A 13,930-nucleotide genomic window follows, 5' to 3' on the forward strand; every position below is an offset into this window, starting at 1 on the left:
TACACTTGATGGCCGCGGGTTTTTTTTTCAGTGTGGCCTACTTTAGATGCACCACCATTTGTTTCTTGAGAAATAGCACAAATAACTTTCATGGGAATTTTGTAATTCTGAGAATAATATCATTAATCTAGCCAATGCTATAGAATTTAAAATACTAGCAAAATAAAAATATTCACAAGAAAACCTTCACTTAAACAGATAAAAGCTTAAGTAAAATTTTTAAATAAAAACTTGTATTAAAGAAAAAAATCTATTTGCCTGCAGAAATGACACATGCAAAAAGCAAAGAAAATGTGAAAATAGCATATATATGGTAGATCAAGTTGTGAATTATTGGACAACTCCAAAGTAATAGGAGATTTGCACCAAAGTCCAATGACTTCAAAATTCGTAACCGTGGAATAGCAGTCCTCTGGATGACAGTGATTGCGAGAATCCATTTGCTGAATTCCCATGCACACTAAGCCTCACCGGTTAAGCCTCCATTGGATTTTTCTGATCATTAAGCAAGCATATAGATAATTTTGACTTCAAGCAGAGTGCTTCGAAAGTAGATTATCTTCACCCCTCTCTAGCCAACCAAGGAGGGCAGTCTCTTAGCGGCTTACCTCGGTGTGTCCTTGGTGGAGATTACTGGGGGTCTGATAGGCATGAGAAACCCTATCCACCTAAGCAATCTTGTCAGTTCTTCTATGTAACTATGTACTCATACCAATCATGGTCCTGTTTCTGCTTCTGTAGTCTTACCTGCAAATGTATTGATCTGCCACCAATCATAAATCTGTGTCATTTCCACTGTTCCATGCCTTATTTAGCGAGTGCCCTGAATGTAAATGCTTGAATGGTCATTTTGACATTGTGCTAATGGCCTCCCTCATCCAGATACATGTCTGTCTCGGTGTTGTCTTTGTCTCTTTTAAGACTTAATAAGTGTTTTCATTGAATTATCTCTTTTAACTGCATGAAGAAATCAGCTAGCTCAAAATGATCAACTTTCCATCAGACTTTTAAGGAAGATCAAAGCTAATGTAGACAATTGGATGGAATTAATCATAACCATGAACAAGACTTGAATTTAATAGTACGTACCCTCCAGAGAGTGAGGTCCTAGCAAAACAGTGGCTTCTAAGGAGATCTGCTGGACCAGCAAAATTCAGAAGCATTCAAGTCTGATCACAAGGTTATAATGATTTGATATTTTTTCTCAAAAGACACAAGACTACTATCACTTACTGTGGAAAAGTTTTATGAAAATTGAAGACTGCATTGGTTTACAAAAAAGGCTACAATAGCTGCACCATGGAATTGTTTTCCAGCCCTACAATGTACCTGCTCATTCTTTACCTGGGTTAGTCTATGAGAATTTAATCAAGAAGCTTTACTCCATGCATGCTACAGACCTGATCTTGCCACACCGGACACACTGGGCTTCTTCTCTAAATTCAAAGAACAATGGAAAGGAACACAATTTGCATCCCATTGGGATTATCCCAACTACTATTTTGACATGGTGTAGACTGAAAAGCACAGAATTTTAGGGAAAAGGAAGGGTTAGAGAAATGGAAACACTGCTTTCCAATGTGTATAGACATAGTTAGAGAATATAGTTCATGTTTTCAGATTTTAAATAAAGGTTTCTATTATTTTAAAGCAATATCTGTGGATTACTCTTATATTCCACATATGAAATATAAGAGAGAAGTTTAAGTAAACTTTAATATATAAATACATGTATGAATAAATTTTGTAGGGAGTAGTTAAGTCTGTTGTGAAGTGAATCTGCTGAATTTCCTCCTATTAGATTACTTCCTTGTAATTTTGTAATGACAGCTCACTTTTAGTGAAGTCTATACTATGGAAATTATTTTTGCTTCTGACAAGGGATGTATGCCTGCAGGGTGATTTTGCATTTACCCCTGCCATCTGGCCCAGAAACATTGCTGGCGTGAGCTTAATTATAGGTTAATTTTTATTTATGTGAGCATATTATTTCAAACACATAAAGAAAATTACAGTCCCAAAGTCTCTTAAGATTGTGGATTCTCAAATTCTATTTGAGTTTCTCTCTACTCATTTGTTTTGATTTGATTTAAAAATTTTTAATTTCATCTTATTGGACACTCTTACCACAATCCATACAAATATCCATTTTGTCAAACACATCTATACATATGTTGTCATGATCCTTTTCAAAACATTTTCTTTCTACTTGAAGCCCTGGAATCAGCTCCTCATCCTCCCTCCTCTCTCCCCCTCCATTCCCCAGGGCCCCCTTGATAATTCATAAATTCTCCTTTTTCTTTTCATGTCTTACACTGACTGCTGTCTCATTTCACACACTTTTCTGCTGTGTTTCCTGGGATGGGGGGCTATACATTGATCATTGTCATTGATTCCCCCTTACTTCCCCAACCCCCACCCTTACCTTCCTAATGTCGCTGCTCCCCTTATTGCTCCTGAGGGGTTTATCTGCTCTGGATTCCCTGTGTTGTGAGCTCGTATCTGTACCAGTATACATGTTCTGGCCTAGCCAGATTTGTAAGATAGAACTGGGGTCATGGTAGTGGGGGTGGGGGAAGGAAGCATTAAAGAACTAGAGGAATGTTGTGTGTTTCATCAGTGCTATACTGCACCCTGACTGGCTCTTCACTTCCTTGTGGCCATTCTGACAGGGGTGTCCAATTGACTACTGATGGGCTTTAAAGTCTCCACCCTGCCCTCCCCCTCATTCCCATTGAAATGATTTTTGTTTGTTTGTTTTGTGTCTTTGATGCCTGATTCCTGATCCCATTCACACCTCATGATCACATAGGCTGGTGTGCTTCTTCCATGTGGGTTTTGTTGCTTCTCTGCAAGATGGCTGGTTGTTTAATTTCAAGCCTTTGAGACCCCAGAAGCTATATTGTTTGATAGCTGGGCACCATCAGTTTTCTTCACCACATTTGCTTATGCACCCATTTTGTCTTAAGTGATTGTGTCAGGGAAGGTGAACATCACAAAGTGCCATGTTAGTAGAACAAATTGTTCTTGCATTGAGGGAGTACTTGAGGGGAGGCCAATGTCCATCTGCTCCCGTAATACTTTATAAATAAATATATGTACATGGCTCTATTTCCCTGCCATTGTATATAAATATATTTACATATATACATGCCTGTGTTTTGACCTCTATAAATGTCCTATGCCTCCCAATTCTTCCCTTTATTTCCTTTTACTTTTCTCCCATCCCATTATCATGTTTGGCCTCTTGCTCACTGGATTTAACCCTGCACTTCAGTTCCAATTTCTCACCTCTCTAGTGCTTAAAACCCCAACTTCTGGAATCATGTGGTAATCAAAACCCTTAGACTATGGGAGCTAACCTCACAGATCTTCATCTCCCTTTCTCATACTCCCAAAGGGAGAGACAGCAGCAAGTCTCATACTATTTCTTTTTAGGATAGATTATACTGGTAGGATTATATAATGTATGAAAGCAATATCGAGGGGGGAGTGGGGAGGGAGGGGGAAAAAAAGAGGACCTGATGCAAAGGGTTTAAGTGGAGAGCAAATACTTTGAGAATGATTGGTGCAGGGAATGTATGGATGTGCTTTATACAATTGATATATGTATATATATGGATTGTGATAAGAGTTGTATGAGTCCCTAATAAAATGTAAAAAAAGAAAAGGAAAAAAAAGAAAAGAAAATGATTAGGGCAAAGAATGTACAGATGTGCTTTATACAATTGATGTATGTATATGTATGGACGGTGATAAGAGTTGTATGAGCCCCTAATAAAATGTTTAAAAAAAGCAATATCAAATTTGTGAATGATTCCAAGTTAAACAAAACTTAGAATAGTCACATATGAAACTAGAAAATTTATGTTTCTTTATAATGATTTAATATAATTATTTATAATGAACCGGTTCGTTAGAATCTAATGGGAAACATTTTAAAAGCAGGGGTTTGAAAATAATCCCAGAAAGTACTAAAGATATCTAGCACTGTTGGTGTTGTTTTTAGGTGCCATCAAGTAGGTTGGGACCCATAGTGCTCTTAGCTGCACACAACATAATGAAACACGGCCCTGTCTCGCCCATCCCCACAACTTTCTCGTGTTTAAGCCCATTGCTGCAGCTATTGTGCCAATCCATCTCGCTGAGGGTCTTCCTGTTTTCATTGCCCCTCTATGCTACAAGCACGGGGTTTTCCAGGGACTAGTCAAAAGTGAACAACGTGTCAAAATTGAAGTCTCATCACCCTTGACTCTAAGGACCACGGTTGCCATATTTTCGCAAGACAGATTTGTTTGTCCTTTGGCAGTCTACGGTACTTTCAATATTCCTGATCCTCACCGGAATTCAAATGTATTAATTTCTCTTTTCTCTTCCTTATTCAGTGTCTAATCACATACATATGAGGTAATAGAAAATACCTAGCTTGGGTTGGATGCTCTTTAGCGCTCAAAATAACACCCTTGCTCCTCAACAGTCTATAAAGGATTAGTCTCCAAGAATTAGTAATTTCCAACAATCTCACAAGTGCCTATGGTAGCAAACATCTGCCAGAGGATGAAAAATGTAGTAGGAATCACTGTGTTATGAATTTAAAAAGCAAACAAAAAATGTTCTTGTTCAGCTAAATCTAAATGTCACTTAAATACAACTTTTAAAATTCAATATTCATTTTTAATTATAAAAAATTGTTCATTTTTCAGTCAGTTTTACAGAGTATTTTATTGAGCCTCCAGAGAAGGATTTTAGTGTGATTTTTTTATATAAAAAAGAAGTTTAATAAGTTCTTGACAGACCAAATTGAATCTAATATTCAATTTGCATCCAGAGGAAAAGTATTTTTTCCTGTGGAATGTTAAGTTATGAAAAAAGATATGAAAGAGATCTATCTTCAAGAGAAATTAAACACACACAAAGTAGTCTCTTCAATATCATTAGTGTGATTGGCTTAATTCCTAATGCTTTTGAAGGTATATGTAGAATAATACATGATCAATCCACACAGATTTGGTTCTATTTAAGATAATTCAATTACCATCAAAATATAACCAATTAAGGTAACCTTCTCTAGTTTCACTAAAAACTATATCTCATTCTATCACGCTTCACTTTAATGCTGATATTTTGCTTTATTTCTAATATTTGTAACTTTTATTGTGTGTCCTCTTCAGTGCTGAGTTTATCAAACACTGTCATATTTTTTTCTGTAACTGATCTGTATTTATAGAGTCATGTTAATGTAGTGGCTATACCTTGGCCTGCTAATCACAAGGTTATCAGTTTAAAACTACCAGCAGCACCTCAGAAAAATGACGAGGCTTTCTACTTCCATAAAGAGTTACAGTCTAGGAAACCCACCACAGCAATTCTGTCCAGATCTACGGGGTCATTATGAGTCAGGATAGACTCAATGGTAGTGAATTTGATTTGGGTTTTGGATTTGTCTTTGCTTTCAACTTTCATGTCCCCTTCACTAGCAATTATAAGTGCAGACTGATTGCACTTTTGATTAATTTCTGTCCTGATATGTTGTTAAATATCTTCAATGTCTTAATTTTTTACATTAGTGGTTGCCATGTAAATTTGAAGAATATTCAAATTCAGAATAGTCAGAGGATACCAACTCAAAAATCAAATATAAATACACATGTAGAAGATTCTGAGTCTAAGGCAAGTATTGGAGTAGTGTCAGTTGGAGAAACAATTAGATTATCTACTGCAAGTTTCACTTGAAACTTTCCACGCATTTCTATTTTAAATATACCAGAAAATGATCCTTCCTAATATTCAATATCAAAATAACAGTGGAATCCTTACTCAGACCAGTTGTTGGCGGTGTTAAACAGGACATGAGACCTCTGCTGAAAGCACACTTAAGGCAACACTACTAATAATTCAAGCACATTTGGCAACACTAATAATTCAAGTAAAGTGTAGAAGATATTAAAGACAGCAGAAAGTGATTACAGCCTGACACTCAACAGCCTAAGACTTTGTCAATCTTGCAAGCAATGTACTTCTGTAAAAGAGAAAGGACTAAAGTGTGTAGTACCACATCAATGGAAAGCTTAAGAAACTCCATTATGATAGTCTATTATAAAATGTTAAGGGGATTAAAAGATTAGCTTTAAATGGTAGATAAAGTTTTTAGATTTTCTTAGGATGTTGGGTCTCACAGTGGATAATACTGAAGAGATAAATTAACACCAAGGAAATGTCATTAGTACGCAAATAGTGAGATTCATTTTCCATCTAACTTAAACTTCTCAGTACTTTAGATTTGACATATTTTATCCAGGTTAATAGAATTTATAATACAGATTATAAAATACTTATGCTTTTCACACTAGGCTCTCAATATGTCTATTACATTTTATCTTACATTGAAAAATTATTGCCACCAGAAAACATGCAAATGAGGAGAAAGAAAGGGGGTTACATGCCCACTAGAGTCTTTGATAGGCCCTCTGTACAAGCCTGCCTCACTTGTCCAAACATTCATTCTTAAAGACATGGACAAGTGCCAAGCTAAGCTAAGTGGCATTCCTGCTTTACACAACTTCTGCTCTTAATTGTTCAACATGTCTACCACATTGAACTAGAGCAGGGCGAAGCAAACTTTAGAGACAGCAAAGCCAATCCTGTCCCTCACAACAATTTAATAATTATTTGAGAGGCATAAATATATTTCTAAAAACATACAAAATTACCATTATCTGAATAATATCCCTTAATCTTTTTCAATTTTACTTCAGAGCCACATGTACATACCAAAATAGTTGCATATGACCCACAAGCCACAGTGTGTCCACCCCTGAACTAGAGAGTTTATTAAAAAAAAAAAACCTAAACTTATTTTTCAGGAGATAATGAAGTGATATTTTCAGAATTCTACAGTTCTAAATTCAGGACTCTTCATTTAATCATTCATTCAAGACAGCTGTTACACTCGATTTTTAGTCAGCATAGTTGGGTACCATTCCAGCCCTCTCTCTTTTTACTGGACAAATTATTTAATCACTAGGTCACTATATATAAAGCAAGGGTAATAAGAGTACTAGCTAGTAACCCAATTCACTCTTTATTCATGTTCTTAGACCTGGTTTCAGGATAGACTTGTCCCTAGAGAAGGATATTGTGCTTGATAAAGTATAAACCCTCAATGAGATGGATTGACAACAGTGGCTGCAACAATGGCCTCAAACAGAACAACAATGAGAATGGTATAGATTGGGTGGTGTTTCATTCTCTTGTATACAGGGTGCTATAAATTGGGATCAACTAAACAGTACCGAACAACAAGTTTAATCGATTGCCTATGATTTACAGGCATGGATTAGGGAACGGATTAGATTACACAAAGCCGGCCTTCATTTTGGTGCTTAGCCTTATAGTAGTGGATTCATACAATATTTTTATTTTTGTGATTGACTAACTTCACACAGCAAAATGGTTTCCAGGTTCATCCATATCATGGGGTGTTTCATGGTTTCATGGTTGTTTTTAAGGATATGTAATATTCCATTGTGAAGATGTACCACAGGTTCTTATCCATTAATCTATTGATAGGCATTTGAGTGGTGTCCAACTTCTTGCTACTTTGAACAGTGTTGAAATGCACAGGGAAAACATACATCTGCTCCTTCTTTGGGCTGTGAGGCCAGCAAACGATTGCTGACTTGTACAGTATTTTACTCGGGGCTGTTCTAGGTAGCACCATAGCACTCTCCACGTGGATGTACATGCTTACAAGTCAACCAGCAGTACAGAAGAGGCCTCTTCTAGCATTTGTTGTTTGCTGTTTTTTTTAATTGGGCAATCATGAATGTAAGGCAATATCTCATCATTGTTTTCATTCTCACCTCCCAGGTGGCTAGTAATCCTGAGCATTTCTTTGTGTATTTGTTAGTCATTCCAGTGGCATCTCTTGGAAAATTTCTATTCATGTCCTGTTCCCACCTTTTAAGTTCATTTCTGACTTCCAGAAGTGCAACATATCCCTCCTAGTGGAACCTCAGGGGAGTTGCCAAGGAGACCGTGCCGTGCTTGTTACTCTTCTTTTTTGACTGCTGCTTCGATGATTGTTGATTGTGGATCTGAGTGATAAGAAACCCTTGACAACTTCAGTATTTTCTCAGTTTATCATAATTTAAGTACTAGGGAGAAAAGATGAATAAGAAACAATCCCTAGTCACGAATTCACAAAGAAATAAAAAAAATTAATCTTGTAAATTAATGGATAAATATAATACAATGTGATAAAATTTATACTAGACGTGAGAAAAATCTATAAAGAAATACATGAGTAAACAGTTTAGCTTACAAAAAGAAATCCCTAGGAAAAATGTTTAAAAGAGATGACATTGAACCTGATTCTGTGAGGATAACCTGGGATTTGTCATAAAGAGGGAGGAAAGGAGCATAGAAGCAAAGGGAAATGCAAGAGAAAAGGCATGAATGTGTAACATTACAAAGATGGTGAAGGAATTCTCTTTTTTAATCATTTTATTGGAGATTCATACAACTTTTATCACAATCCATACATACATCAATTGTGTAAAGGGCATGTGTACATCCATTGCCCTCAGTTCTCAAATCATTTTCTCTCAACGTAAGCCCCTGGCATCAGCTCCTCATTTCCTCCCCCCTCCCTACCCTGTTCCCTGCTCCTTCATGAACCCTTGATAATCTACAGATTATTATTTTGTCACATCTTATACTGTCCGACATCTCCCCTCACCCACTTTTCTGTTGTTTGGCCCCCAGGGAGGCTATCTGTAGATCCCTGTAATCAGTTCCCCCTCTCCACTCGACTCTCCCTCCACCCTCTCCTGGTGTAGCCACTCTCACCACTGGTCCTGAAGGGATCATCGCCCTGGATTCCCTGTGTTTCCAGTTCCTATCTGTACCAGTGAACATCCTCTGGTCTAGCCAGATTTGTAAAGTAGAATTGGGATCATAATAGTGGGGGGCGGGGAGGAAGCATTTAGGAACTAGAGGAAAGTTGTATGTTTCATCATTGCTACATGGCACCCTGACTGGCTCGTCTCCTCCCAGGGACCCTTCCCTAAGGGGATGTCCAGTGGCCTACAGATGGGCTTTGGGTTTCCTCTCCGCACTCCCCCTCATTCACAGTGATATGATTTTTTGTTCTTTGATGCCTGATACCTGATCCTGAAGGAATTCTTAAAACTTGAGCTGTGAAGCATGGATAGAACATATTGAGGTAAGATTAAGAAAGGTTTATTTACCATGCTAAGCTAATAAACATTATCCTCCAGGCAAAGAGGAACCATTCACTGCATAAAAGCAAGAAAAAAATTTTTTTAAAAGAAGAAAGAAAATATTTTGTAGCTTCATAAGCACATTTCAGTAACCACAATGAGTCTTCCATTCAATGACCTCTTAACGTCATGATGCAATTATCATTGCCTAAGCATAAACTGATCTAAGTGTAGCTACATGGTTGTTTTCTGATGGTATGGCTAGACAGCCACCATTCCTAAACATTCCAATAATAAGTCCAAGTTTTACATAAAAAATATTAGTTGGTGCCTGCAGGTAAGAACAAAATATCACCAGAATCAAATTGTTTTGAACTGCAACAGCAATTGAAAGAAAATCTCAGAGATAAAAATGAAGCACTCAAGAAATGCTGTTTCTCTCATGCTTTTGATGGCACAGAAAAGAAGTATATGAGAAATTATAGATGTCAAAAACTGAATTGAAAAGTGATGGAAGAAAATTACTCTTATGTTAAGAAGTTTAAGAATTTCTTAATCAATTTATTTCATTTATGCTTTCTTTTTAATGTGTACACAAAATTGAACTGTGATAAGAATTTATGTGCAACAAAGTCCAAAAGAGCTTTTTCAATTACTATAAAATGAAAATAATCGGTATTAAGAAAGCACTGTGTCATAGTTTAATCTAGCAGTTTTTCTTCTGTTAGTGTGCATAAAATAATGGCACTTCTCATTTCAATGGTGTCTTAGATTCAATTTGTTTTAGAAATATAACTCCAGAGACTATAGCAGGATTTAAGCTATATGGAGAAACTGGAGGCAGCCCTATCAACTACTGAGAAATCTACTACAAAATATTGTACAAGAATTGATGAGAACCTCATTAGATTAATAGAAATCCTGTTGGAGAAGATAAGATGAATATGCAAAGCATTCAGGAAGGATCTTGCGAATATATTCCTGTGTTTGGGCTTGGAAAGGGAAGAAAAGGCTCCTGGTGATAACGGAAGGGGTCATAGTGGCAGATGAGTCCAAGATTTTTGCTAATCTAGAACAACTACATGGACAGTGGAATTAATAAGAAAATAGGAGACATAATTACAGGTCAAGCTTGAGATTTGGGGAAAAGCAATATTGCTATCTCTGGATGTCTTGAGTTTGAAATGCCCGTGAGTCTGCTAAATAAGCAATTTGAATTATAGATATGTTTTTCTGGAGAAAAGGTCTAGACTCACACTATAGAAAAGAGTATAAACTGGTTGCCAGAAATCCAGCATGTGATATATTAAGAATGTTAAATCGAAAAAAAAATGAAAGCAATATCAAAATATTTTATTATATCTACTTTAATTCAGAGACTCAATATACTGCTGGTATGCATTGTTAACAAAAGTCATAGAGCCTTTATCACTGAGTCCAAAGTAAACAAGAAATGCAGATTGTGCAATTAAAACTTAATTGGTCTCTAACTGATATCAAGTGACTCATTTATTGATCTTTTATGATTTGTTATCATATTAAGTACTATTGCTCCAGTAAAACAAGAAAGAACAATTTTAGCATCACATAAAGAAAATGTTGAGTAAAAAAAAGAGATGGAGAGTAATATAATGATAAAAGGGTCCATTTATTTAAAAGTAGCAATTATAAATATCTGTGGACTTAACATCCAAGCCCCCAAATATATAAAGCAAGTACTGACAGAATTAAAGGAAGATATAGAAATAATAGTTGGAGACTTCAATTTACCACTTTAATTTTTTAAAGATGTCTATTGGTAATCCAGCCTTGAGTTTGGGTTACAACTCAATGTAAAGATGACCCAAATCCTCACAACTGGACTAGTAGGTGACATCATGATAAATGGAGAAAAGGTTGAAGTTGTCAAGGATTTTGTCTTGCATCTGTCCACAATTAATGCTCAAGAAAGCAGCAGTCAAGAGATCAAACAACACATTGTATTTGCTCAAACTGCTGCACAAGAACTCCTTAGAGTATTGAAAAGCATGATGTTACTTTAAAGATTAAGGTTAGCCTGACCCTAGCCATGGTATTTTCAATTGCCTCATAAGCATATGAAAGTTGAGCATTGAATAAAGAAAACCAAAGAATTGATACCTTTGAATTGTGGTTCTAAAGAAGAATATTGAAAGTATTGGTGACTGCTAAGAGGGCAAACAAATCTGTCTTGGAGGAAGTACTCATAGAGTGCTCCTTAGAGGCAAGAATTGGGAAACTTTGTCTTACACATTTTAAGCACATCAGAAGAGATCAGTCCCTGGAGAAAGACATCATGTTTAGTTAAAGTTTAGTAAAGGCAGGAAAAAAGAGGAAGTCCCTTCAAGGATATGGATTGACATATTGGCTACATCAATGTGTTCAAGCATGGAACATTTGTGAGGAAGATGCAGTACCAGACAATATTTCGCTCTATTGTGCACAAGGTCTCTATGGGTTGGAACCAATTTAATGGCAACTAATAACAACAATTTGACAAAATCAGTATTTCTACCAAAATGCAAATGATTTTCAATTAACTGATATGGAAATTCTGGATAATTCAGGCCAGAATTAAGGCTGATGGCTAAATTTTAATCATTACAATGTAAAATGGATACAAACAAAAAAATAATTGTGTTAAATTGATTCTAATTCATAGATACTACAGACCCTAGATACTAACAGATCAGAACTGTCCATAGTGTTTTCTGGACTGTAATCATTTTCTTTCTTTTTTAAAAAAATCATTTTACTGGGGGATCATACAGCTCTTATCACAATTCATACATGACTCTATTATGTCAAGCACATTTGTAAATTTGTTGCCATCATCATTTTCAAAACATTTTCTTTCTACTTGAGCCCTCGGTATCAGCTCATTTTTCCCCTCCCTCCCTCATGAACCCTTGATAATTTATAAATAATAATTATTTTTCATATCTTACACTAACTGATGTCTCCCTTCAACCAATTTTCTGTTGTCTCTCCCCCTAGGAGGAGACTATATATAGATCATTGTGATCGATTCCCCCTTTTTACCCCCCACCTTCCACTTCCCCTCCTGGTATCGCTACTCTCAATATTGGTCCTGAGGGGTTTATCTGTTCTGGGTTCCCTGTGCTTCTTATCTGTACCTGTGTACATGCTCTGGCCTAGCCGGGTTTTTAAGGTAGAATTGGGGTTACAATAGTGGAGGGTGGGGAGCTTTAAAGAACTAGAGGAAAGTTGTATGTTTCATCGGTCTATGACTGGCTCATCTCCTCCTCATGACCCTTCTGTAAGGGGAGGTCCAATTGTCTACAGATAGTCTTTGGGTCTCCACTCTGCACCTACCCTCATTCACAATATGGTTTTTTTTTGTTCTGGGTCTTTGATGCCTGATGCCTGATCCTATCTATACCCCATGATCAAACAGGCTGGTGTTCTTCCTTGCAGACTTTGTTGCTTCTCAGCTAGCTGGTTGCTTGTTTATCTTCGAGCTAGGCACCATCAGTTTTCTTCACCACATTTGCTTATGCACCCATTTTTCAGCAATCATGTTGGGAAGGTGAGCATCATGGAATGCCAGGTTAATAGAGCAATGTGTTCTTGCGTTGAGGGAGTACTTGAGCAGAGGCCCAATGTCCATCTGCTCCCTTAATACTAAACCTATAAATATATGTATAGATCTAGTTCCCTATCATTATCTATAAATATATTTACATATGTACACGCCTGTATGTAGACCTCTATAAATGTCTTGGCAGTAATCTTAACAGAAACAGATTACCAGACTTTCTGTACATTGAACAGCTGGGTTCAACCTGGGTTCGAAAATAGTACAGCTGGGTTACACACCTTTAGGTCAGTACGAATACACAAACATTTGTAGTACATTAGTGAGATAGTTAAGGTTTATTGTGCCAACCTGGCTGATAAACACATGTGGGATTAATTGAAAGGTGGAGAGATAAAAGGCTGGGTGAACCTTGCCTTTCTAGTTCTTGGGTCTCTTGCTTTCTGATGGTCTAACCAGGGTGCAGCTTCCTTAGCCAGTTCCCTGCTTCAGCTGGCAAGGTTCATTTCCTGCAGGACATCCCTAAGGAGAATGGACCTACCCTGATGTGGCCCTGGGTGCTGGAGCAGCTATGTGGAGACCCCTGCCAGTGCTGAGATGCTTACACGCTCACTGATTTGACTTTCCTTCTGCAGTCCATATCATTGTGTGTATTTTGCGAGATTGAGGAGGACTTTGTAGATTGGTGTCGGACATATGGACTAATGTTGGACTTATGGGCTTGGACAGCACTGGGTTGGGATGCTTTCTTAATATACACTTAAGATTTATATAAAACTCTCTCTTATGCACATAAGTTTCTGTGGATTTGTTTCCCTAGTTTACCCAGACTAACACAGTTAGGCATCCATTAAAGGAAAAATATAGATTTTTTTAAAATGCAGAACGAACAATGGAGATTATGAAACAAACAAGATTCATTAAATCAATTAATTTCAGAATTGAGAACTTTATATATTTTCTACATTAGGTTACCTGAGGACATGAATCCCCCCTTATCTTGGTGGTCATAGATAACACTGAGCATATTAACAGAATGTATTCATCTTCTGGGCGAATGTTATTTTATTCCTAGTGGAGAAAACACATGTAGATAATTGTTTGAGTATTTTTTTCATGTGTCCTCTCC

General features: G+C 36.8%; 1 protein-coding gene across 2 annotated transcripts in view; it reads right to left on the reverse strand.

Moving 5' to 3' along the window:
* Window positions 1-13,930, reverse strand: part of ZCWPW2 (zinc finger CW-type and PWWP domain containing 2) — a 149,775-nt gene that overhangs the window by 106,662 nt on the left and 29,183 nt on the right. Inside the window, exon 2 of one of the 2 annotated variants that reach the window (XM_075548941.1) lies at window positions 13,777-13,872. The exons of the other annotated variant lie outside the window; for it this stretch is intronic. The gene's annotated coding sequence lies outside the window, so the exon portion shown is untranslated. The remainder of the gene's footprint in view (window positions 1-13,776; window positions 13,873-13,930) is intronic. 2 annotated transcript variants of the gene reach the window in all.

The sequence above is a fragment of the Tenrec ecaudatus genome, chromosome 4 (genome assembly GCF_050624435.1).
Source record: "Tenrec ecaudatus isolate mTenEca1 chromosome 4, mTenEca1.hap1, whole genome shotgun sequence".
NCBI lineage: Eukaryota > Metazoa > Chordata > Mammalia > Afrosoricida > Tenrecidae > Tenrec > Tenrec ecaudatus.